Source organism: Ambystoma mexicanum, chromosome 11 (assembly GCF_040938575.1).
Source record: "Ambystoma mexicanum isolate Mex_15411 chromosome 11, UKY_AmexF1_1, whole genome shotgun sequence".
Classification (NCBI taxonomy): domain Eukaryota; kingdom Metazoa; phylum Chordata; class Amphibia; order Caudata; family Ambystomatidae; genus Ambystoma; species Ambystoma mexicanum.
Genome location: NC_090934.1, coordinates 1439969198 through 1439995409, shown reverse-complemented (window position 1 = coordinate 1439995409; position 26212 = coordinate 1439969198). Strand labels below are relative to the sequence as shown.

The following is a 26212-nucleotide window of genomic DNA, read 5'->3' as shown; positions in this document are numbered from 1 at the left end:
GGGTCTAAACTTGTCGATGAAACGCTGCTCTATAATGAGATGGCTGTCTGAGCTTCGGGTATCTGTGTTATTCCTACTGGAAACGCACCCCCTACCTAAAGATGAAAGGAGTATGACACATCGTGTCTTCCCCAAACAATATTTTGCAACAAGTGGGACAAAAACAAAGGGGGTGGCGATTCTGCTCAGGAGCCTTTCTGGCATTTCGGAAGATGTTTTGTTATGGGGACCCAGAAGGGAGATATTTGGTACTTAAAGGTACCATGCGAGGCCAGACATATACTTTAATAGCAATGTATGGTCCAAATGAAAAGCAGGACTAATTCTTGGGCACTGTGCTCCGGTAAATAGCAAGTTGGTGCGAGGGCCAGGTGGTAATTGGAGGGGACTTCAACTGTGTCATGGACCCCGCACTAGATAAAACCTTGCCAGACACAGCAAATGACAATAGAAACCTTCAGGCCCTGGGGAAATTCTTCCGATAATTGTAGCTAATAGAAGCTTGGAGATTCTTCTACAAACACTGAATTGGATTATACACATTACTCGACAGTGCACAAGGGATGCTCGAGAATAGATATGGTCCTGGTCTCGTCAACGCTAATTCCCCAGGTGACGACAATAGACATCTGGATCAGATTTCTCACGGACCATGCTCCGGTGATACTACAAATTGAGATGCATGGGGGTAAAACTGAGAACCGAAACAATGGTGGCTGAACTAATTAATCCTAACGGATATTGCTCTTAGGGCCCATATGGAGAAAGTGATCACTGACTACTTTTAAGAGAAGGACACTGGGGAGGTGGATTGGTGCGTGTTATGGGATGCAGGGAAAGAGGTGGTACGGGGGGAATTCATCTCTCAGGCCACGTCATACATAAGAGGGAAGGAAACATTGCGGAAGGAACTGGTAAGGGAGGTTCAAATGGCTGAATCGCAACACAGAAGTAAGCAATCGCACAAAACACTACGAGCATTTCGAACGCTCAGAGCGCAGTTAGAGGCACATATGGCAGACCGCCCGCTCAAACCTTGTTGAATATTAACCAAACCTACTACACGCAAGGGGGCAAGGCTAAAGGATTGCTAGCAGCTAAACTGTGGAAGCAAAAAACATGTAACTACATCACACAGCTACAACACAAACAGGGCATTCTACACACTGCAGACGCTGATAAATTGAGCATCATGGAGCAATTACATACAAGCTTACTGAAACAGGAAGGGATGAATCCGGGCCTTCAAACAACTTACATTGGATATGTAGAGCTGCCCCGGTTATCCGATGAGCAAAAGGAAACCTTAGAAAGGCCCATCATGGCAGAAGAAATCAACTAAGCCATAACATCCTCACCGGGTAATAAAATGCCCCAGCGGATGGTTTCGGGAATGGATATTACAAAACCTTCAGATCCCAACTGATAGCCCCCCTGATACGCTTATTTAACAGAATTCGAGCAGAAGGAACCATCACAGAGGATATAGGTAAATCCACCACTGTACTGATCCCCAAACCAGGAAAAGACAAAACTGATTGTGCCAACTATCGCCCCATCTCCGTACTGAATAGTGATGCTAAAATCCATGCTAAGGTTCTGGCAGGGAGATTGCCGAGAGTCCTACCAGGGATAATCCACGAAGATCAAGCTCGATTCATAATGGGGAGACACACTCAAGACAATATACTAAGAGCAATAGACCTAGATTTGGGAACTAGAACAGAGCAGAAATTCTCCATAGCAGCCCTGGAAGCAAGGCAAGCCTTCGATAGTCTGGACTGGGTGTTTGCAGAACGTTTGCTAGCAGCATTTGGCTGCGGAACAGCATTCAGGCGGATGATACTGGCTAACTTCCAATTACCAACAACGAAATTCCTGACGAATAGGCGATTTACGGCACAGGTCAAGATTTTGAGAGGTACACGGCAGGGATACCTGTTGTCACCATTAATATTTGCTAGGGCCATGGAACCATTGGCGACCATGGGAGTAGAAAGTTGAGAGGTTACACAGAAAATAGTGTTGTACGCTGATGACATCTTATTATTTCTGAGGGACATGAAACAAACGCTGCCGAAAGTGATGGCAAGACCACGGGAATTTGCAGCAGTCTCAGGATTCACTATTAACTTCAATAAATCTATAACCCTTAACATAACAGATGACCAGAATGAAATACTGGAGCTGAGCAAAGGCCATCCACTGACCTGGGAAGACAAAGGCATAGAATACTTGGGTATAACCTTAACAAAAGGGTATAAGGAGCTTTATGGGGCAAATGTACCTCCTCTGTGGAAACAGTTACTAGAGGATCTCATTAGGTGGGATACGCAGGAACTCTCATGGTTTGCCCGAATGGCAGCAGCCAAGATTACGACAATACCCTGATTGTTATATGTAGCTAGCTCACGTCCTATAGAAATACCAACTTGGATGATTAAAACCCTGCAGACAGAAATGATTTCCTTCATATGGCATAAAAAGAAACCAACGATCCATAGGACGGTTCTCCTCCATTCGACATGGATGGGGGATTGGGAGTTCCAAATGCGAAATTGTACATTCTAGCAGCCCAAATAGAGCCCATGTTAAGGTAGTCAGAATCTGAAACACAAGGGCTGGTGCAAAATTTAACAGGAAGTTACCTCCATCCCACTGAGTGCATTGCAGCCCCTGAAAAACAGAAATGGGGGAGCGGGAGGTCAGCTACTAGAGGCAATGAAAGCGTCACTTCGGGGATGGGATCAGCCACTAAAATGGGGGGAAAACCCCAGGATTACAGCCCCATAGCCCAATGAGCCATAATGCTGACTTTACTCCGGGAAGGAACATAGCCTACTGGGAGGGATGGGAAGGTTGAGCCAAACTGAAATTAGAAAACTTCTATCACAGTGGGAACCCACTACTCTTCGAGGAATGCAAGCAGAAATTTCATATGGGAGAGGGAGAGCTGTACAAATATATACAAATCAGATACTCAATTTCTCAAAGGGAGGTAAAGGAAGCAGGTACAAGGGCACCATTTGGACTTGAGTTAACTATGCGAGAGGGATTGTTTGCTAAAGGATTCTCGAGAATATATAAACTATTAGATAAGGCTCAACCTGGAGACAAGATCCCCTATTTGGCTAGATGGTATGATATTTATAACGCGCCTATACACAAGTGTTTCAAGGCGCAACGAGGCAAGGGAGGGGGAAACGAGGGAAGACCGAGACAACGATCTTACTAGGCCAGGTGTCATTCAGATCACGCAAGTGCATGGGAAGGGGGAAGGGGAAAAGTGAAGGGGGGTAAGGGGGGGGGAACAGTGCAGTACATGGGATAAATAGAATAAATCAATAAATAAAAAATATACGGCCAGCTGGTGGCAAGTGCTGGTAGGGGAACTGTAGGGATACAGAAAACAGTCCCCAAGTGCAGGGGTTGCCAGGGAGGCAGTGCAGGAGTGCAACTGACGGGGGAGGTGGCCTGGGCCCGAGACCAGAGGGTGGCCAGGTAACCAGTGTAGTTTCAGTTTCAGCCAGAAATTCAGCAGGGGAGAGGAGGAGAGAACGCAAAGGCGAAGAGGAAGGTTTTGAGGTGCTACCGGAACCGGAGATGGTTCTCCTCAAGTATTAGGGAGGCAGGGAGGCTGTTCCAGAGGGAGGCCCCAGCCGAAGAAAGAGATCTACCACCAACTAGTTGCTTGGAGAAGCGCCTTGCCCTGAGGGAGTTGGATGCGGATGAGCGAAGGGGGCAATGCAGAAGGTTTTGTACTTAATCCTCGCAGCCACTGGGAGCCAGTGCAGAGATTTCAGTCCTGGAGAGATACGATCCTTGGGCTTGAGGCCAAGGACAAGTCTTGCAGTCCGGTTCTGGATGAGTTGCAGAGGGCGGAGAGAAGAAGCAGACAGATTTAGAAAGAGGCTGTTTTAATAGTCCAGCCTAGTGTTAGGGAGAATTCTCTTATAAGGCTAATTTCCCAAACCTAGTGAGTCTGCCAGCAGCTTTGCTGGGTTTTTGGGGTTTGTTTTTTTCTCCTGCTAACAGTGAGACTCTTTTCCTCCCACTCTTAGGCATGATTTGAGGTATGTCTTTGACTATTTGTGTGCTTATGGGCTATGGGGTTTTCTTTCTGCTCGATAGGGTATGTAGGGGAGGACTGGCCGCGAGGCCCTCCTCACCTGCAGCCTTCTCCCCAGGTGAGGACCATGACTCGGTGGCCGTCCCCTCATGCCACCCGGGCCCAGGTGGAGGAGGGGTCACCCGCCGACGACATCGCCCACACATATCCGTTCCCTGCATATACCAAAATTCAGTTAGGCATAGAAGCCATCTTGTTTAGCAAACATGGCGTGAGTTCAGCACACTGTAACAAGGCCCCCACCTTTGGAGGGCCTTTCATGCATCTCCGCCGCCGCAGTAGCCCTGGTAGATCCGCTGCGAGCGCGTTCCCATGAGAAAGCCGGGGATGAGCTAACCCGAGATGCTAACACTGTAACATTTTATCGTTCACAATGTAATATTGCACCCCGCATGACCTGGTCCGCGAGGCCGGGGTGACGGGAAAAAAGCTGAAGCATCACTATCTGAAGAAAGTAGAAAATAATTCAAGTATTGGTATCAACGAACTACCTCTGTTTAAACAGATCCTGTAAACTGTGAATAAACCATAAAGATGTAACGTTACATGATGCCACCCCAGGTCTGGACTAGTGCTGCTATAACCACAGAGAAAGATGTCGACCAAATGTATAGCCTTTATCTGTATAAGTGTTCTTACAATTTTATGTAGAAACCTGAACTCATATATGTTTTCTTAATCACCTAAAGCAGCGAGCATCAATTTCTGTAGGCCATAACCTAGAACTACCTCGTGTAACGTCTAATGTACATAAAATAATCACACCATGTAGTAAATATAATGTTAGGTAACGAAAAGGTACTCGGACCGACTGTATTAAAGAAATGTGTAACGAAATTGAAATATATATGTGTGTTTAAATAACATCAAAATAAGGCGGAACATTATAAAAGTTCTGCATTCAAAAGTTAGCAACGCACGAGGAAAAAAACCTTTGTGAATATATGCAAGGCCATTCTCCCTCCCACCCTACCAAGCCTGCCAGATAAAGAAGCTAAGGCCTGTGCCGCGCTCCCTCACCTCCCCCAACCAAGCTGGAGCCGCTTCAGAGAGTCAGAGGCCCCGGTACCGCACCCAAGGCCACAGCCCGCCACCTGTGTTATTTACAGCACGGTAATAAACCCACGTTTAAATCCACTGATCTACCAGCACCCTCTCGTAAATTCCACAACCCCCCCTAGACCACCCCAAGAATCATGACCCCGTGCAAAGACGACCCCCATCACTGGGACAAGACACAGAGACCCATTTATACAATAACTTCTAACGCGGCAGACAGACATGTATCATTCGGCTCAGGCCCCAGAGCCCAGCCCCTCGACCTAAAATACCGGTCAATAGGACACAGGTAAATCTCACCCCAACCGACAACCACCGGACCTCTCACGAGGTGCATTCCTCATGTGTTGCGTTTATTTTATAAGACAAACTGCTGAGCGATTTATTGATGAACTTAGATGTCGTTTCTTGAATAACTGCGGTGTGCATGGCCTAGGGCAAACGAGTCAGGAAAGGTATTCATCTTTGTCACAGGCTGCCCCAGCATACCAACACCGCTCGGATGACCTCAAGCTGGCCTGCCAGGCCCAACCCAACCCACGAGGCTGACCAGTGACGCCCTCACGCCAAGACCAACCACGCTGCAGCAACACCTATAGTTAGTCGACGCCACCCAATCCCAATTAACTTGTGCCCCCTATAGTGTGTAGGTTCTGATGACGTTTTTTGTATTAGAAATACGCCTGTCTTTGCTATTGTCAGACAGAGCGCTCTCGGAGGTTGCAGAGTTCTTTGCATGCTCTATTCTTTGGATAAACTCCCACTTACGCTCACCCGCACTCTGTCTTGGTCTTATTCCCACTACGGGAGAGTCCCTTATTGTCTCTCATTGCGGGGAGGATCGTGCTGAAATTGGGGGCGCTTCCTTTCAGTGGTGACCCCGATAGCGTGATATCTCCAAATTATTTTTCCTAACTCCTTTTTAACGACCCCCTTGTGGCACGAGAATCTCCGGTCGAGAAGGGATACGCACGGTGAGCCGGCACCGGGAGGCTGCCCGCCAACGGCGACCGGCACAATAAGAAGTGCGCACTCAATGAGAAAGGGTACGGGATCCCGATTGGAAAAAAATCCCCTTTGAGTGCCGCTCGCCGGAGCCAGGGGCTGACCGTTGAGTTACCGGTGACACTGCCTGGACGGACCCAGTTTCGGAGACTATCGGTTCAAGACGGGCACGTGAGTACTGAGTGCGAGCGATCGTAAAGGGGAAGGGAGGGGAAATTGTGAACAGAAGAACGGGGACAGGTAGAGGAGAAGAATAACGGGGGTCTACTAAAGACGGGTCTTGAAACTTTCTTTATCTTTTCTTTGCATATGGCCATTAGGAGTAAGAAATAAGTGAAGTGGTAGAAGTGACGGAAACCTAGCTCCGAAAGGGGGTGGAAGGCGGCGCCGCATAGTGCTATCTAAACTAGTACTGGGAATATATGAAGAAGTAAGAAATAAGTTATTGGTGTCTGGCAAAGGGAGACACCGGGAATATTTTTTAGTGATTGCTACTCTCTCTATTTCTTTTTTCCATTCCACGGGGCAGGGGGAGAAAGCGAAAAGGGTATAAGGTAAATATACTTGTAGAAGAACTATAAAATAGGGAGCACATTTGTAGGAGTGGGGATTAAGTAGTGGCACGCACAGACGTGAACATAGTAACCTTAGCAGAAAAACAGGGACAGCTGGCCAGGGAGGAAAGGGAGGAAAAAAGACGAGGTGTGAGTGGAAAAGCATTGTGAAGGGTGCGCGCACCGTGTGAGTGTTGGAGACGAACGGTTGACCGCGAGGTGGCGCCAGAGAGTGTTGACCATAACTGGTATTTGATCAGTTGCGAGTGAAATCACATGAGAGTGTATGGGAATGGGAAGGAGATGAGCTATGGTAAGTGAGAAAGGATTTGCGCAGTGAATAAAATTGGGTGATAATTTTTGAGACGTCCGCTCTTGTCTGTGCCATACAGGTATACATACACATATCTACACCTAACTAAAAGTAAAAAAGGTGGACACGGCTGTGTTAGCGATTTAGAATATGGGGGCCGAAACTCCCTTGTCACATATTTGTAAGAGCTTACCGGGATACGCTGAACGAATAAATAAATATCACGATCAATGGGTAACAGAATTGAAAGGGGAGGGTCTGCCCCAGATTTGGCCCGAGGGAGGGTCTTTTGACAAAAGCGTTCTTGATATGGTACGAGCATGCATTAGCCTCAAGTATAAGGGGAAACAATGGCAAAATAGGAAGGAGATATTAGACCTCTGGAGATTGTTTGAGGAAGTACCCCCACCCAAAGCTCCGGCACCAAATATTGATCTACCTTCCACCACAGATAATCCACTGATGATTCCAAGAGAGGAAAAGGAACAGCTACGTACAGAACAACCTGCGGAGGTGATTAGTTTGTACCCGATATTGCCTAAACCAGCCCCCGCAGCAGGATATAGCGACCCTACTTATGTGCCTCCCCCCACAACTGGTACACCACAAAGACCAACAGCCCCCCCGCCATACGAAAGCACCAGAGAGCGCGCCCAGGGAAGCACACAGAGGGTGGATATAGAGAAGCTAACGAGTGACTTAGAGTCGAGGCTTACTGTGGCAAGGGATGAACTCTCAAGAATAAAAGACATATGTGAGCGCACGGCGTGCGCCCCTACACAATCAGGACGCACGTCTAGAGCGTCGAGCGAAAGTAGACACATTGAGGAAGGATGGAAAAAGGGGGAAATACTGTTCAGAATTGAGGAAGAGCCGACACGAATAATAGAGATAGGAGCAGTAGAAGGGAGCATTGGTGATGTATCACGAGAGAGAGGGATCAGAGAGGACTTGTTATGTGATGTCAGAGGAGGGTTGGATGAGAGTGATAGGTTGAGTATGGCAGTAGGAGGGGAAAGCGAGGAGGTGGACGGTGCATGTTCGCTAGGGACTATAGACGACGAATGGATGGGACGATTAAGAAATAGGGTGGGGAAGATGGCGTCATTGGAGTCAGCAGCGACTAAGGAAAGGGAGGGTGCAACCGCAAAAGGGAAGTTACAACTTCCATTGATACACAGAGGGGGGGGAGACCAAACTATATACCATGGGCTCAGATGGATAAGGCTAATTTAATGAAATTATTGCCCCAGCTGTCAGGAGGGGCGAGCAAGTGGATATATGCATTTGAGAAACATACCGCCGGCATACCGTTGGCAGTAGGCGATGTGAAAAGCCTACTAGTAACCGCAGTAGGAGATCAAGCGGACAGAGTATGGGCTAAGGCTGGTTTCCCGGCCGTGACGTTGGACTGTGATCGCCATGATGGGGCTTCCTTTAATACAGTACGAGCAAGGGTGTGGGACGCATTGCGGGAGACATTCCCAGATACCCCTGATTTGCAGTCAGTAATGCAATGTACAATGAATGACGGGGAGGATGCTATGGATTACATTCTCCGGGTGCAGGAGATGTGGAGAGCGGAAACGGGCACGCCCTGGCACCAATCCACATCTCTATTTTATTTTATCATTAAGAGAGGGCTCCCAAAAGAGGTGCAGAAGGCACTCGATAAAATAGCGGGCGTTGAGGCAAAGGGGTGGCCAGAGATCCAAAGTATAATAGTGCACCATTGCAAAAGGATCAAAGAGAGAGAGGGGAAGTAGCACAGAAAAGGTTGGCAGACGAGGCGAAGTTGGTACAATCAAAACTGGTGAAGGTTGCAGCAGCGGTAGCAGGGCTCCCACTCATGAGGGAGGGAGACGAAGAAGAGGAGGGGCAAATAGCAATACAAGGAAGAATAGCAGCAAATTGGGCAGGACAAGGACAACGACAGTGGGCTGAGCAGGAGCAGAACGGAGGTCCAACGTGGCAAGAGTGGGCCCCAAGAGGGGGAAGAGGTGGGTACAGGGGCCGAAGAGGAGGACAAGGGTATGGAGGAATGGGAGGAAATGGGTGGCAGGGTCCCAGAGGTCCACAGGGGAGCTGCTGGAATTGTGGGAGATGGGGGCACTACTCAAGAGAGTGCAGGAGCAGACAAAACAACGGGTTCCAGGAAACAGAACAGTACGGTCACCCCCACCCAGGAAGCCCCTACGGCCTCCCCATGGGACAATACCAACAACCAGAAAATGTAGGACAAAGAAGTAATGCACAACTACACGGACATCAGTACAGAACACAAAACCACCCACAGAATAATGACAATATGCAATACACGCCAGGTAACACTTTCGCCACAGTAGCTAACGGAGCGCCTGCTCCCGCACCTTACAGCGGGGTGTCAGTAGTTTCGGGGAACATTTTTGATCAAGGGGGGGCAATGAGACACCCCGCATAGGACAGCCCACAGAGAGCACTTGCGTGTCCAGTACTATCTACGACCCACAATGCATCAGAGGAACCATTGATAGGAGCGCAGATAGGAGACAAGCAGTTCATATTCATGGTGGATTCGGGAGCGGAGAAATCATGCATTAGAGAGGGCCGGTTCCCGTTATCTAATAGAACGTTAGAGACGCAGGGGTTCTCTGGGGCTGTAATTGAAGTTCCTTACACAGAGGCATTGGATGTGACAGTGGGGGGTAAAACAGTGAAAGCACCCTTACTGTACTATGAACACTCTCCCATTAATTTGCTGGGGAGAGATCTCTTAAGTAAACTAAATATGACAATATCATTCACAGGGAGCGGTATCGTATGTTCGACGCCAGGCATATGCCCCCTCCGCATATTAGCAGTAATACACGGCCACACAATCATGCAAGAGATCAGAGGGTTACCAAGAAACGAGGAGATGTTTGTTGAGGGCATGAGAACATTGGCTCTCATAGTACCAGAACTAAAAAGGATGGATTGGAGGATTCCGGCCGAATTCCTCTTCCGCCCCATAGCAAGCCCCGACACTGCTCCCGGGTCAGTGCTATCGTTGGATTTACACGCAGTACACGTGTCAGCAAACAGAATATGTGTAATTGGCGTTGACATGGAAGGATGTGAGTGGCGGACAGTACTGTGTACAAATGCAAATATCCCACTGAGGGAGCTCTCGGACGAGGAGCTATTTTCTGACACTGAGACAGATGGCGAAATAGTGATGGAACTAGCAATGCCGTGTGACATTGTAGTTACAGCCAGAAAAACTAAAGTTGAATTAATGGCAGTAGTAGGAGCACCACATGCATTTTTTGATGACGACATGAGGTTAGTACCCACTAACATATGGACAAATGGCCCCCATGATGTGGGGTTATTACATGGGGTTCAGCCTGTGGTAATAAAACTGAAACCGGGAGCAATTCTACCCCGGGTAAAACAATATCCATTGTCACGCGAAGCAGAAGAAGGGATCAGAGAGACACTAGATGCACTGCTAGCACAAGGAATAATAGTGCCCTCAAACTCCCCATGCAACACATGCATTTACCCGATTAAAAAGGCGAAGGGAGGTTCATGGAGGATGATACAGGATTTACGCCCACTCAATGATGTGATTCAGAAGGAGTTCCCTTTAGTCCCGAACCCGGCGACAATACTGTGCAACATTCCGAAAACGGCATCCCACTTCACAGTTATTGACTTAAAAAATGCATTTTTCTCGATTCCCTTAGCAGAGGAGAGCAGGTACTTAACAGCGTTTACACTAGGGGGGAGGAGGTTCGAACACTGCAGACTACCACAAGGATATTGCGAGAGCCCAAGCATATTCAACAGGGTACTACATGAAGATCTGGGGAATTTGTCTGTAGAAAGCACAGTGATTCAGTACGTTGATGATTTATTGATCTGTGCACAAACTGAGGAAGAGTGTAGAAAGGACTCAATAACACTCCTGACATTATTGGCCAATAAAGGGTACAAGGTGGACAAGGGGAAGTTACAATACTGTCTGACAGAGGTCCTATACTTGGGACAGCTGATATCAAAGGATGGCAAGCGGATCATACCAGACAGGGCACAGGCGATTAGAGCAGTTGGGGAGCCCAAAACAGTAAAAGAGATGCAGAAATTTCTGGGTATGTGCAACTATTGCCGAGCATGGATATTGGATTATGCAGCATACACAAGGCCCTTGTTACAGGCACTAAAAGAGGCACAGCAGGAAAACAAACACATAGAATGGACAGAAGAGATGAACACAGCATTTAACTTACTAAAAGAACTGATATCAAGCGCTCCAGTACTGGCAAATCCAGATTATGGGCGCGAATTCTTCTTATTTTCACACTGCAAAGGAACACTGATGACAGCAGTACTGACACAAAAGACATCGTTAGGGCACAAACCACTGGCTTACTATAGTGGCACCCTAGACGCAGTAATGCAAGGTCATTTCGCGTGCGAGCAATCCCTAGCTGCAGCCGCGTTCGCGATTGAGAAAAGTGCCACGATAGTGATGGGCTGTCCTGTGACACTGTTTGTGGAACACTCACTCTTTGCAATATTAGAGCGATCAAAGAGCACATTGACGACACAGCGCGCCACAGCATATGAAATAATACTGTCCAGCGCAAACATCCACATAGTAAGATGTAAAACAGTGAACCCGGCCACATTCATCACAGAGGCGTGCACCGTAGAGGACATGCAGAACCACAACTGCGCTACGTACACAGGTGACGAAGGTCAGGATCAAGTGATTTTTGAGAATGCCCTGAACGAGGGAGAGGTGTATTTCGTGGACGGGTCAGCATCAATAGACATGGAGACAGGAGAGAAACATGTGGGTATGGCAGTTGTACGATTAGAGGAAGATGAATACGAGACACTAGTGCAACACCGCCTCCCATCACACTATTCAGCACAAGCAGCAGAACTAATAGCGCTAATAGAAGCATTGCATGCCGCCAAGGGGTGCGCAGTGACAATATATACCGACTCAGCATACATGACAACAACAGTACACGGCGGGTTGGCGCGGTGGGGGCGGAGAGGGTTTCGACGAGCAGATGGAACACCAGTTCAGCATGCAGAATTATTGAAAGAACTGATTGAGGCCCTGCAAGACCCCACGGCAGTGGCCATCGTAAAATGCCAAGCCCACACCACAAATACAGATTTTATATCTTTGGGGAACGCGGCAGCAGACGCCGCTGCCAAAGAAGCTTCGTATTTACAGAAAGGTGTAGTAGGAGAGTACATGTTGCACCACACAGCAAGCCAAGAGGTCCCCACAGGATACAACATGATGCCCACACAGGAAATAATAGAGCTGCAAGAGGGAGCTAGTGCAGAAGAAAAATTGCTGTGGACTAAGAGGGGATGCAGCAAATCGCCGACTGATTTATTGTGGCGACAAAAAAGTTCAGGAAAAGCGGTAATGCCAGTTACATTGTTAGAAATAGCGTTTCAACAACTACACTTTCCAGCACATAACGCAAAACAACACATAATGGCGGACATACAAGAAGATTGGTTTGCACCTTGCCTCCATGAACACATCACAAGGCTGGTTTTAGAATGCACGACATGTCAGATTTACAACTCAGGTATGACATTGCGCACACTGAGAGGAACGATACCAAAACCAAATGGCCCATTCAGAGAGCTCCACATTGATTATGTAGACATGGGAGAAAGATGTAACGGGGCTCGCTACATGATTGTGGTTGTATGTCCATTTTCGAGGTGGGTGGAGGCAGGCCCCTGTGCGCGCCCTGATGCGAAGGGCGCCGCGAAGTTCCTAGTGCGGGAAGTGTTCCCGCGCTGGGGGATTTGCGAAGTTATTCGCTCAGACAACGGCACGCATTTTGTTAATGAACTATTCAAGGAAGTGACTACGCTACTGGGAATAAAGCACAAATTATGTTCGATTTATCATCCTCAAAGTAATGGCGTAGTGGAAAAGATGAACGGTCTGTTAAAAAGCAGATTGTCAAAACTGTGTTTTTCCCTTAAAAAGACCTGGATGTACTGCCTGCCTTTAGCCCTGTTTGAGTTACGAAATCAGCCAAGTAAAGACCACCATTTGTCCCCGCATGAGATCGTCACGGGAAGGAGAATGCACACAGCGCATTCGCCTCTCCGTGAACGTTCTGATGCACACAGAAGTGCAGCGATATTGGGAGAGGAGTTCACAGAGTACTTGAAAAAACTGACACGGGCAGCGCGCGTAATTGCGAAGCAACTAGCCCCCCCTCTACAAGAGAGGAGGGGAACACAACAGAAACAGAGACACTGCCTGAAAAACCATTACAACTAATGCCTGGTGACCTTATATATGTCAGAAGTTTTGTGCGAAGGTGGAATGCGCCACGTTTCCATGGCCCTTATGAGGTAGTGTTTTGCACACCCACAGCAGTAAAGGTGAAGGGCCTACGATACTGGGTACATTTGACAGACGTACGCAGAGCTTATAGCGCCGTGGAAGGTGAGGTACAGGACGAGGCACAGGCAACTGCGGACAATGAAGTTGTGCAGAATGAATGATGGGAATTTTGTGTGCATTAAGTGATGAACCTTGAACGCGACTGGCGCACGACAAGTGTACTGAAATAAATATGTGTATATATATATATATATATATATATATAACTTTTTACAACTTTTGAAGGTTTTTGTGGTTTTTTTTTTGGTTTTGGAGAAGTTTTTTTTCTTTTCCTTTTTTCCTCTCGACTTTCTTCTTTATATATGAAATAATGTACGGATAGTAATGATTGTAAAGTTACCTTGTCTGTGGACACACCCCCTCCCTCACCCACTCCCATACTTTGTCGAAAAAATGTCACAACGTTATAAATGTTTACATGCTTGTACTTAATGCACTTTTATGTTTCAAACAGGATTTACTATGGCATCGAATGGGCAGCCTGCAACTAATAGATTTGTTAGATTTAGAGAAATGTTAGTAGATAGATTGACATATTCATACGAATGTGGTTTATCAATGTGTGTTATTGTGTTCTTCATCTCAATATTTTGCCTAGTGACATATTGGGTCATAGCGTTCATCTCTACCGAGATAAACGAGGGGGGAGGGGGGAGTAACACCACCCTTGCCCCTGGCACGAATTCAATTGCAAGTATGAATATTAAAGAAGGTGATTTTTTGGTCTGGGATGGATCACGCCTTGTATGGGGTTACTACACTGCACCACCCACTGCTGCCCCGTCACAATCAAGATATAAAGATATGGAAAATGACACAATGCCCCTACCTGAAATATATAACAGCCCCACTACCCTTCCCGCCCCGATACAAAACAGCGATTTGTTGTTTATTGAGGAAAATGGAAAAGTAATTACGATGACAGAACACAAGCTCCTATATGAGGAATTGGAAAAGGGGGGTGGGAATGAGAGAGGGGGGCCTATTATTTCACCTATCGAAACTAAAAGGTATAGGAGGGGGGAGAGAAGTAGGTGAAGAAGAGAGACAAGCAGGAGGGGGTATGATGAGTATTATGGGTTAGGATTAGACAAGATGGAAGACCCACGACACCCCCACCAAGCAAATAAGTGGTATGCAGATATGAGTACAACAGCTAAACAGACAACCAATGAAAGCTGCTATGTCTGTTCGCTCATCCCCCATGCATCAGGTACACCCAAAGTGTTGTTGCCAAGAGAATTGCCCATTGTGGATGCCCAGTGTCTCCTTCATCTCACACTGTGTAGAATAAAGAACACCTTCCAAGCACACGATGTCTCTTTCAAAATGATACAGGACAACAAAACGTGCTATTCAAAAGCGTCTGGAGTGGTCTGTCTTAAAGAACCTTTCTTTGCAATACAAGGGACGCTGTTTTCCGAAAACAAATGGAAAGATGAAGAAGTACTGTGCAAAGCGGAAGCACTGAGAGGTGTCCAACCAGACAAGCTGCGGTGGATGGAAAAAACATGCTTACCAATATGGAAAGAACACATCTCTAAACTAACATGGGTAACAGCGATGGAGAAACCCTTCAAGCTACAAAGTGAAATACAAAACGAACTATGTTTCAAGGGAGAAGGAAAAGTGGCAATGGGAACGAATAAAAACTGTAACAAAACTCTCACCATCCCAGACATGAAAAAAGGAACAGCAGCACTAATGGACACATACTGGGTATGCGGGAATCAGGCTTACTTGCACCTTCCCCAGGCATGGAGTGGCAGCTGCTCAATGGCCACTTTGCATTCGGCCCTAATGGTGATTCCAGAAAGTCACGTCGACGAAAATAAAAGGACGCAAGGAAACATGAACAAGGATGCGACGTCTCCCACTGCAGAAGCGCACCTCTATGTCCTGTCCTCCGGAGGGAAAGAAGAGGAGCTATCACGGAACAAGCGAGCATCAAACTACATATCACAAGCATCATCCGATTTATTGGCACAGATCCCAGACAGGTATCGCCTGTTTAGCTCCCTGGAAACTTTTTTTGCCTCACTAGTTTCAAGTGTCCAAGCAAGAGCAAATGCAAAATGGCTCCAGATCACACGGTGGGAACTGATCCAGCTGGCCAATGACACTGAAGAAGGGTTCAACATAATAAAGGTGGAACTACGAGCTCTGCGACTAATGACCATGCAGAACAGGTATGTTCTGGACCTGCTAACAGCGATCGATGGAGGTGTTTGCCGAAAAATAGGAAGTGCGTGCTGCACGTTCGTACCTTCTGAAGACGCAGAAAATGGGTCCCTGTCCCACGTCATTGAAGCAGTACATAACCTGGGAGAGAAGATGAAGCTGGAAGGTGGGGCTAAAGATAGCTCATGGTTCGACAATATCTTCTCCTGGGTTCCCTCATGGCTTGGAGTGGCGATGAAGTTCTTAATACCAGTTGTGGTGGTCCTCCTCGTGGTGTTCTGCCTGTGCCAGGTGGGCCTCCGATGTTGTGCTAACGCAGTCCCTAACGGTGCAATGATGATGGTGACAATGGGCAACTCTGGTGGTACAATTAAGGCGACACAAGAAGTACATGTACAGACAGGAACAGATAACACCCCCAGATACCAGTTAGTGCCTATGTGCCGTGATAAGTACATAGTAGATAAACTATGGCACACCACTATCAGAGAACCCCGAGACGTGGAACTGGAATGGTATGAGGAGGTCTGGGTAGACTTGGAAGAAACTGGTGACTGTATATATTTAACATGTACACCAGATGAGTATGCTAGGAGAGGTGAGAGTTTGAGGGGGGTATGCAGAGCCTGGATGCCTAGAAAAGGAACACCTGCATGGGATGACGCAGTGATAGAGGAGCAAGAATGTAGAAGATTAGAAGAGCTAAAGAATTCGTTACTTTAGTAACGAAAGGGGGGAAATGTAGGGGAGGACTGGCCGCGAGGCCCTCCTCACCTGCAGCCTTCTCCCCAGGTGAGGACCATGACTCGGTGGCCGTCCCCTCATGCCACCCGGGCCCAGGTGGAGGAGGGGTCACCCGCCGACGACATCGCCCACACATATCCGTTCCCTGCATATACCAAAATTCAGTTAGGCATAGAAGCCATCTTGTTTAGCAAACATGGCGTGAGTTCAGCACACTGTAACAAGGCCCCCACCTTTGGAGGGCCTTTCATGCATCTCCGCCGCCGCAGTAGCCCTGGTAGATCCGCTGCGAGCGCGTTCCCATGAGAAAGCCGGGGATGAGCTAACCCGAGATGCTAACACTGTAACATTTTATCGTTCACAATGTAATATTGCACCCCGCATGACCTGGTCCGCGAGGCCGGGGTGACGGGAAAAAAGCTGAAGCATCACTATCTGAAGAAAGTAGAAAATAATTCAAGTATTGGTATCAACGAACTACCTCTGTTTAAACAGATCCTGTAAACTGTGAATAAACCATAAAGATGTAACGTTACATGATGCCACCCCAGGTCTGGACTAGTGCTGCTATAACCACAGAGAAAGATGTCGACCAAATGTATAGCCTTTATCTGTATAAGTGTTCTTACAATTTTATGTAGAAACCTGAACTCATATATGTTTTCTTAATCACCTAAAGCAGCGAGCATCAATTTCTGTAGGCCATAACCTAGAACTACCTCGTGTAACGTCTAATGTACATAAAATAATCACACCATGTAGTAAATATAATGTTAGGTAACGAAAAGGTACTCGGACCGACTGTATTAAAGAAATGTGTAACGAAATTGAAATATATATGTGTGTTTAAATAACATCAAAATAAGGCGGAACATTATAAAAGTTCTGCATTCAAAAGTTAGCAACGCACGAGGAAAAAAACCTTTGTGAATATATGCAAGGCCATTCTCCCTCCCACCCTACCAAGCCTGCCAGATAAAGAAGCTAAGGCCTGTGCCGCGCTCCCTCACCTCCCCCAACCAAGCTGGAGCCGCTTCAGAGAGTCAGAGGCCCCGGTACCGCACCCAAGGCCACAGCCCGCCACCTGTGTTATTTACAGCACGGTAATAAACCCACGTTTAAATCCACTGATCTACCAGCACCCTCTCGTAAATTCCACAACCCCCCCCTAGACCACCCCAAGAATCATGACCCCATGCAAAGACGACCCCCATCACTGGGACAAGACACAGAGACCCATTTATACAATAACTTCTAACGCGGCAGACAGACATGTATCATTCGGCTCAGGCCCCAGAGCCCAGCCCCTCGACCTAAAATACCGGTCAATAGGACACAGGTAAATCTCACCCCAACCGACAACCACCGGACCTCTCACGAGGTGCATTCCTCATGTGTTGCGTTTATTTTATAAGACAAACTGCTGAGCGATTTATTGATGAACTTAGATGTCGTTTCTTGAATAACTGCGGTGTGCATGGCCTAGGGCAAACGAGTCAGGAAAGGTATTCATCTTTGTCACAGGCTGCCCCAGCATACCAACACCGCTCGGATGACCTCAAGCTGGCCTGCCAGGCCCAACCCAACCCACGAGGCTGACCAGTGACGCCCTCACGCCAAGACCAACCACGCTGCAGCAACACCTATAGTTAGTCGACGCCACCCAATCCCAATTAACTTGTGCCCCCTATAGTGTGTAGGTTCTGATGACGTTTTTTGTATTAGAAATACGCCTGTCTTTGCTATTGTCAGACAGAGCGCTCTCGGAGGTTGCAGAGTTCTTTGCATGCTCTATTCTTTGGATAAACTCCCACTTACGCTCACCCGCACTCTGTCTTGGTCTTATTCCCACTACGGGAGAGTCCCTTATTGTCTCTCATTGCGGGGAGGATCGTGCTGAAATTGGGGGCGCTTCCTTTCAGGTATCATCTATTTTTTATGTGTGTGTTACACAGCACCCTCAGTGCACTAACACAGGGGTGTCATAGTGACCCCCAAACATAGACTCCATACCCTGGGACTGACTACTGTCCTAAATTGTGAACAGAACCAGTACAAACCATCATATTGTGGAAGTACTGGAAGCGGTTAATTATATTGCCCGTGGGTCTGTTTTCAAGGGGGCTCTGTCCAGTCCCCCCTTGTCGAGTTTCTGGCTGGTGGCAGTGGTTACCACGCGAAATATTCCACTGGAATATTCTCTATGGGATTTTCCCATTGATTTTAAACCCACCACTTTTTGGTGCAATGTTAAAGATACCGCCGGTTTATTTATTTAATATTCAATTAACGGTTGGGTCTTTTTGCCAGAACTCTTTTCTAAAATGGCATTCGTGTCCGCCTCTGTAACTCTGACCAAGGTCGAGCCCTTTGTTCCACTTTTTGGCGGGCTTCTCCATAGAAGCCCTCCAAATGGTGCCACTCTGTCTGGGTTCCACAGGATGGGTGGGGAGGGGAATTGGCACCCTGGACTGCATTGCCTTAGCAACTCAAGTCGCACTCTGTTCTGATTGGGCCAGTGGTGAGCCGCCCGGCTCACCACTTAACATGTTTGAGTGACAGCTACGCTGTTGAATGGGGGTTTTTCTGCATAAAAGCAGGGCCTTTGGGACTGGAACTTCAGAAGTCGCCACAGGACCTAAGAATCCGAAGAGGGAAGAAGCTGAGCCATCTGCAATGACGACACCACCGGTGAAGCCCTGCTGCAACTACCTCACCATTTTCCCAACGACAAGAGATCTTCTGCTGGACGAGTCTTCTTCCTCTGAGCTGGTGGGACCAACCAGTTCGCCCTTTTCGCCTTCCAAAGACGTCTCTGGGTTGAATCGCCCGTGCCAAGCACCCCGGCGGCTGGATAGCCAAGCTTCACCACTGTGACCGCGAATAAAAGGAACGCACCTTTTTATTGACGAACTCCGTGGCTGGTTTCATCCCTGTGCTGTGCAATGACTCCACTTTTCCTCCTCAACGAGATCCTCTCTTCCCCTGGTCGAAACAACTAACTGCAACCACTGCCAGGAACAACTGCCACCGCTGGAGCCTCCTCTCTTTTTAAGGTACTGTGTCGTGCCTGGCCTCCCTTTCTTCGGTTTGCCCAAGGTGACCCTTAAATCCTTGGCTTGCCAACTGGGTTGTCCCCAGACTTTCTAACTTTATCTTCTTGAATCACCCCAACCTCTTTTGAACATTCTGCAAAGACGTTTAGTGCATTTAAACCGTGTGATCCTGGGCACATTTCGCTTTGCTCCCTTTAAAGTGGACCTGGCCTATGAACTTTACAGTATTTACTGCCTTTATTCCCTTGCTTTGAACTCTTAAAAGTGTTGGGACCTGTTTTATTTCTATGCTCTGCCTTTTTCTCTCCCTTTAACTGAACGATTGGAGTGCCATCAGGTTATGCGCTCACATCTGTTTAACAAATCGTGGTGTTTTAACTCTGATTTATCTGATAGTTATGAAGGGAGGTGTGTATACTTTACCTGACTGTGTTTTAACTTGCTTTTGATTTAGAGTGCTAGTATATTGCCTAAAGTGTGTTTTAAATAAATAATTATATACTTTTTATACAAAGCTCTGGTCACTGTTTGTTTGCTCTACTGTGTTTTTAGCCCTATTGTGTATACTCTATATACTGCCCTACTCTTCTTGAGAGAGGTCTGACTGCTCAGCCACAGCTACCCGGTAAATCTTGGTGGTGCAGACTCCTACCAATTGGGTTTACTGTTTACTCCTGTAGTCTTAATCTTTTTGCAGTGTTCCCCAAGGGAACTGCACAGGATTCTGCCTAACACCTAGAGAGAACCAGAGCTCTGGAGACAGTGAGCTTCTGGGGGAAGGAGAGGAAAGGAAGAATACCTCTGAGGAGGTGCAGCTGGTAGTGTGACTTCTTAGAAACGTCAGAGATGTGAGGAGAGAAGGAGAGAGTGGAGTTGAAGATTACCCTGAGGTTTTTAGCCTTGCAGGTGGGAGCAGGAGGAAAGCCAAGAGAGGCCGGCCAGAGAGGGACCGGAAAGGATGCAGGTGTGCCGATGAAGAGACTCTCAGTCTTACTGGCATTAAGGCAGAGATCATTGGCGGCAGACCAATCCTGGATAGCAGACAGATGGTCAGAGAGAAGAGGTGGCTGAGGGTAGCCTGAAAATGAGCGGAGTGTCATCTGCATAGCACTGGAAGTTGGGGCAGAGAGCGGCAATGCGGTGGGCAAGAAGTGCCAGGTATTGGTTGAACAGCCAGGGAGAGAGGTTAGACCCCCGGTGAACACCACAGGTACAGATAGAGATAGATGAGAGGAAGGACCCTAGTTAGACCTGGAGGGTCGATCACAGAGGAAAGAAGTCAGCCACGCCAGGGCCTGACCGGTGATACCCAGGTTATCACGGAGACGATTGAACAGGATGGCATGGTTGACCGTGTCAAAGGCAGAAGAGAGATCAAGTAAGAAGAGGACACAGGGTATTGGAATCAAGGTTGGAGAGCAGGTCTTCGCAGATTTTCAGGAGAGCAGTTTCCATGCTTCCGGCAGCTCTGAAGCCAGACTGACGGTCATGGAGACAATCAACAGATTCAGTGTGAAGATTAAGCTGGGAGATGGGCAGCTTTTCCAGGAGTTTGCCCAAAAAAGGAGTGATGGAGATTGGGTGATAGTTAGCTGGGCAGAAAGGGTTGGCAGAGGGCTTTTTCAGAAGAGGGGTGCACAAGGGAGCGCTTCAGGGGGGAAGGGAATACTCCAGTGGCAAAGGAGTGGTTGCAAAAGTCAGCCAGAGCAGGTGCCAGGGAGTCAATGTGGTCCTTGATGGTTTTGGAAGAACAGGGATGAACCTGTTTTGACGAGACTTTCATAGATCAGACTTGTCTAGAGACCTTGTCTGGGGAGAACAGGGCAAAGGAAGAGAAGGAGGGAGGAGAGGTGGCCAAAGAAGGGTCAGAGGAAGAGCAGGGGGTGGAGGGGGAGAGGAAGAGAGAGAGGACAGGATGCCCTGAGTTTTAGAGATGAAATGAGAAGCCAGAGCCGTGCAGAGGGCCTGGGAAGGGACAGAAGAGGTAGAGACTGCAGCAGGATTGGCCAGTTCCTTGCAGATTTTAAAGAGTTTGGCCGAGTTGTTAGATGCCGCGGAGATGCAGGCTTGGATGTGAGCTCTCTTCTTGGTGCGGACAGAGAGCTGGTATTGCCTTTGGAGCAGGCGACAAGCCAGTTTGTCAGAGGATGAACCAGAAGCATGCAATTTCCTTTCAGCCACTGTGCACTTGCGTTTGAGGGTGACGAGGTCTGAGTCATACCAGGAGTTGCACTTGGCTTTGGCCTTCAAGCGGATCCTCATGGCAGGGGCAAGAACATCGAGAGTATCAGATATAGCAGAGTGGAGCGTGGAAAGGGCTGTGTCAGGGTGTGAGTCAGCCAAAGGGGGTTGGGGGGGGTGAGAAAGTGGCGGCGAAAGCCTCAACTGACACACGCTTCATGGGTCCGATAACCGAGAAGGTGGGTGGCAGAGCTGGAATGGGCTTGGCCGGAGGGGTGAAAAGAGTGAGCTGGGAGGAAAGGAGAAAGTGATCACTCCAGGAGAGAGGAGTGGTGAGAGGGATAGACAGGGGAAGGTCTGTAGGGATCAGAACATCAAGAGTGTGCCCTGCAGAGTGAGTCGGGCCAGACAGAGGGGAGAATAGAGAGTGAGAGAGTCGCAGAGGTCACGAAAAAGTCCAGAGGAAGGACAGGAAGTATCCAGGTGGATGTTAAAAGTCTCCAAGACTGAGGAGTTGAGTGGGCGAGACCAGGAGGGAAGAGAAGAGGTCAGCCCATTCAGAGAGGAAGGAGGAGATCTGACTAGGTGGTCGATGGATACTAGCCACAGTAAGTGAATGGCTAGGAGAGAGAGAGCCTGCAGACGAGGCATTTGAAAGAGTATTAGGCCTGTGTAGGAACGACAGAGGCAGGAATCCACTCGGGGAAGATCAGGGCTACACCCCCTCCGGAACGGTTGGACCTGGGTGCAGAGAGGGTCTTGTAGCCATCACGGAGGAGAGTGTCAAAGCTCGTGACAGAGCTGGCCGTGAACCATGTCTCGGTGAGACCAAGGACATCAAGGTCAAGTTCCTCCAGGAGGCGGCAGATGTCAGAGGAGTGTTTGACAGCAGAGCGAGAGTTAAGAGTGGCAATATGGAGAAGGTTGCCACCCTTGAAAGACTTCCGGGAAGGAGTACGAGTCGGAGGTACGCCCTGCGGAGGTGTAGAAGAGGCCAGAGGGGGGCAGAAGAGGAAGGAGAGAAGGGCAAGGTAGGCAAGGAGGAGAAAGCAGTGGGAGGTGAGGAAGATGTGGCTGGAAGAGAGGGGACAGCAGGAGAAAGAAGGAAATTGATGAGTCGTGGGAAGTGTCTATTAAAGAGGAAAAGAGTGGCATGAGGGCCTTGGACCAAGACGGTCCCGTTCAAGTAAACATTAATGATGACCTTAGAGGAGTGGAAGGAGGCCAGGAGGGCCTCCCACCGGGTGCCACCATTAATTGGAGAAGAAGAGCGAGGAGAAAGTACAGAGACCATATGAAGAGTCCATAGGTCTGGCGAAGGAAAGAGAATGTTCTTTGAGGGTTTGCCTAGAGGAGGCACTGGTATAGGTGTCGGCGATAGGGAGGCCTGTGTTGGAGACCAGGATGTCCTTTTTAAACTTCTTACCAAATTTAGTGAGGACAGCAGGATAGTCGATAGAGAAGCAGTTAGAAAAGATAGGAGAGACGAGAGCACCATAGAGTAGGTGGGGCTAGTTGAGAGGCGGAAGGGGGGGGTATAGGAACAGGGAGAACACTAGGGAAGGACGCAGGGAGGGGCACAAGCAGACGGGACAGGGAGGGATGGGACAAGTGGGCAATTGGACAAGACGACGGGTACTTAGACGCTGGTAGAATGTTTGCTAGATGAAAGCTTTGCTAAGAGGTAACCACAGAATGGCACTACTTTCACAATATCGTTTAGATAATTGGGGGGGAAAAAACACACCAAAGTCTGAGATTCCTGAATAAGGAGGAAATAAGGTCTAGGATTCACAAAGCATTTTTAAAAATACTTTCACAATACAGTTTTGAACAAACCTAGAAATACACAACTAAGTCTGAGCATCTGCTCTGAGGAAGGGTTGTCAGGCTCTATTACTAACGAGGGCCGCTCATACCGAACTAGTCACTGCAGGTTGGCGGCTGGCACTGGCTTCCCATGCTGACACCCGCAGACACAGAATGGAGCCGCCTCAGTGGAGATGGGAGAAGGACATGGGGGTTCCTATCGTGGAAGAGGAATGGGGTCTTATCTGGAAGAGGGCCCATAAGGTATCTAAGTGTACGGTAATTTTTGCTATAGATGGTAACTGACCCCTCAGCACCTACACGGGATAAACACAAACCCCCCCACCGCACCGCTATGTTGGAGGCAATGGGGGGGGGGGACTGGAGTCCTAGGTCATATGTGGTGGTCATGGCCCTAAGGCCAACATTTATTGGAAAGAAATCCTGGGTCACATCAAAAGGATTACAGGGGGCATTCAGGAACTGGCGGGAGGGGGGCTGCCGGTGGATGCGAGACATGTTCATAGGAGGGGAGATCAGCACGTTTGTAGAGTGTAAAAGGGACTTCGCATTGGGGGAGGGCGAAAGGCTGAGATATTCTCAACTGCGGCATTGGCTCCTACACCCCACGAACAGGGAAGCGGCCACTAGACCGCCAACCCCTTTTGAGAAATTTTTGATGACCAATGATGGCTCGAAGGGCCTCATTTCGCAGCTTTATAAGATCCTGGATGACGCCACCCCGAGGCCGTAATGGGCATATATGGGAAGGTGGGTATGCATTCTGGGCAGGGAAATGGAGAAGACGGAGTGGGAAAGGTTATGGTGGAAAATCCCCAAACTGGCAAGGGCCTCGCAAACCCGGGAAGCTTGGTAAAAGATACTGTACGGGTGGCACTATACTCCAGCTCATCTGCGTAGGATTTACCCAGGGTCATTGGGAACTTGCTGGAGGGGATGTGGTCAGGAGGGCACGGCGGAGCATGTCTGGTGGGGATGCCCGAAAATAGCCCCGTTCTGGGAAGACATCAAACAGGCGATGGAACAAGTGTTCGGGCCAGAGGGTGGTATATCCCCGGAATGGTCTTTATTAGGTCTGAGGCCAGCAATAGCGACAGGCGGCTCAAGGGGTAGGGAAAGAGCGAGGGTGATGCTTACTTTGGCAGCAATGACAATCATCGCTCAAAGATGAAAAGGCACAAGCATACCGATGTTCCAAGACTGGTTGTGTAAAGTTTGGGAGATAGTAGCGATGGAATGGGCCTCCTATGGTATGAATAATGCAGTACAGTACTTAGTAAGTGAGAGTTGGGAGGTCCTCACCTTCCTCAGGGACAACTTCAGGATTGGCTAGCGCCCACAACGTTTGAGACTTTTGTGTCTGGAATGATCCCGGATGAACGCATAGAGGGGACGATTAGCCACGCAAACCTCGCAGCAGCACCAGGGGGGAAACGGGAGGGTAGGGCAGGGGGAGTTTTGGGGGTTGTTACAATTGTTGAAAAATTTAATAAAGAGAACTTTAAAAAAAAAAAGAAAAAAAAGGATTACAGGGGCACAGTTACCTAACTTCCTCAGTGCTGATCCTGTTGGGGGCAGCACACTCATCACGCATCTGCTAATGGTGGTCCGAATGACCCTGGCCCAGAGTTGGAAAACAGTAGAAGCACCTATCCTGGCTTGTTGGTGGGTTACAATCTGGGGCGTATTAGCCATGGAAAATGTGTATGCTCTGAAAGCCGGGATATATCACAAACTCTTAAGACCTGGCTCCCTTTTCACAAATATGTCAAAGGCAAGGAACAACACTTCCATAAGCCGAACATGCTTTAAAATGTAAATGTGCTATAGACGGACATGGGGGTACCACAAAGAACACCGTGCGGAAAAGTGTTCTGGACCCATGAGATCTGTAACCATGCCATACTTGTTGATTTAGGAAAGGGAGGGGGTTAATTTATTATTATTATTATTATTATTATTATGGTTAATCTCTTTTGTTCGTTTATAACCATGTCAAATGAACTCATTGCGCTGATGACAAGCAGCCCGATAAAGGGCCTTTAATTTTTATCTAAACTGACTTCAAAAACTGAGAACTCAATTTGTAGAGAACATGAGCAAATACCATGTACTGAAATAAATGTGAATGTGACAATTAGTTAATAAATAAAAGTTTTTTACAAAAAATATAAATCTAACACATATGGAAACTTTAAAGGCTATCAGCTCGGTTCCAAACCTCTTACCCTGGGGGAGGAGGGTCGGCAAGAGCTGTGAAGCAAAATTCCTCACTCACTGTAGTGAGGTTTTAAGATGCTATGTTCACATCATAGGACGGGATATTAATGACGCTGTATATTGAAAACATTCTGGATTTTCTTGTAGATATTCACTTTTTAGTGTGAAATTGGTTTGTGAACTCCTAATATTATAATATCCATTATTTTCACTGTCGCCACTGTGAAACTGAATGCCATCTGCGAGGGTGAAATAGCTTAAGGTTTTTGTTTTTTCAGCAATCAAAATGGGGGGAATGAAGGAGTGATTTCAAGGAGGAACAGAATGAAGAATAGGTGGGGATGGAGCGGATGGAAAGAGGCAGGGAGGTCCAGTGTAAAGGGGCAAGGAGCTGAAAGGAGCGGAAACGAGAAGAGGCACAAGGGGGAGGGGCAACAGAAAGTAAGAAGAGATCAGAGGAGCGAAGGGAGCGAAAGGGAGTGTGGAATGAGAGGGGAGAGGAGAGATATGGAG

General features: G+C 48.0%; 1 protein-coding gene across 1 annotated transcript in view; it reads left to right on the top strand.

The window, feature by feature from the left end:
* Nucleotides 1-26212, top strand: part of LOC138504521 (uncharacterized) — a 263829-nt gene that overhangs the window by 78499 nt on the left and 159118 nt on the right. The gene's annotated exons all lie outside the window — the stretch shown is intronic.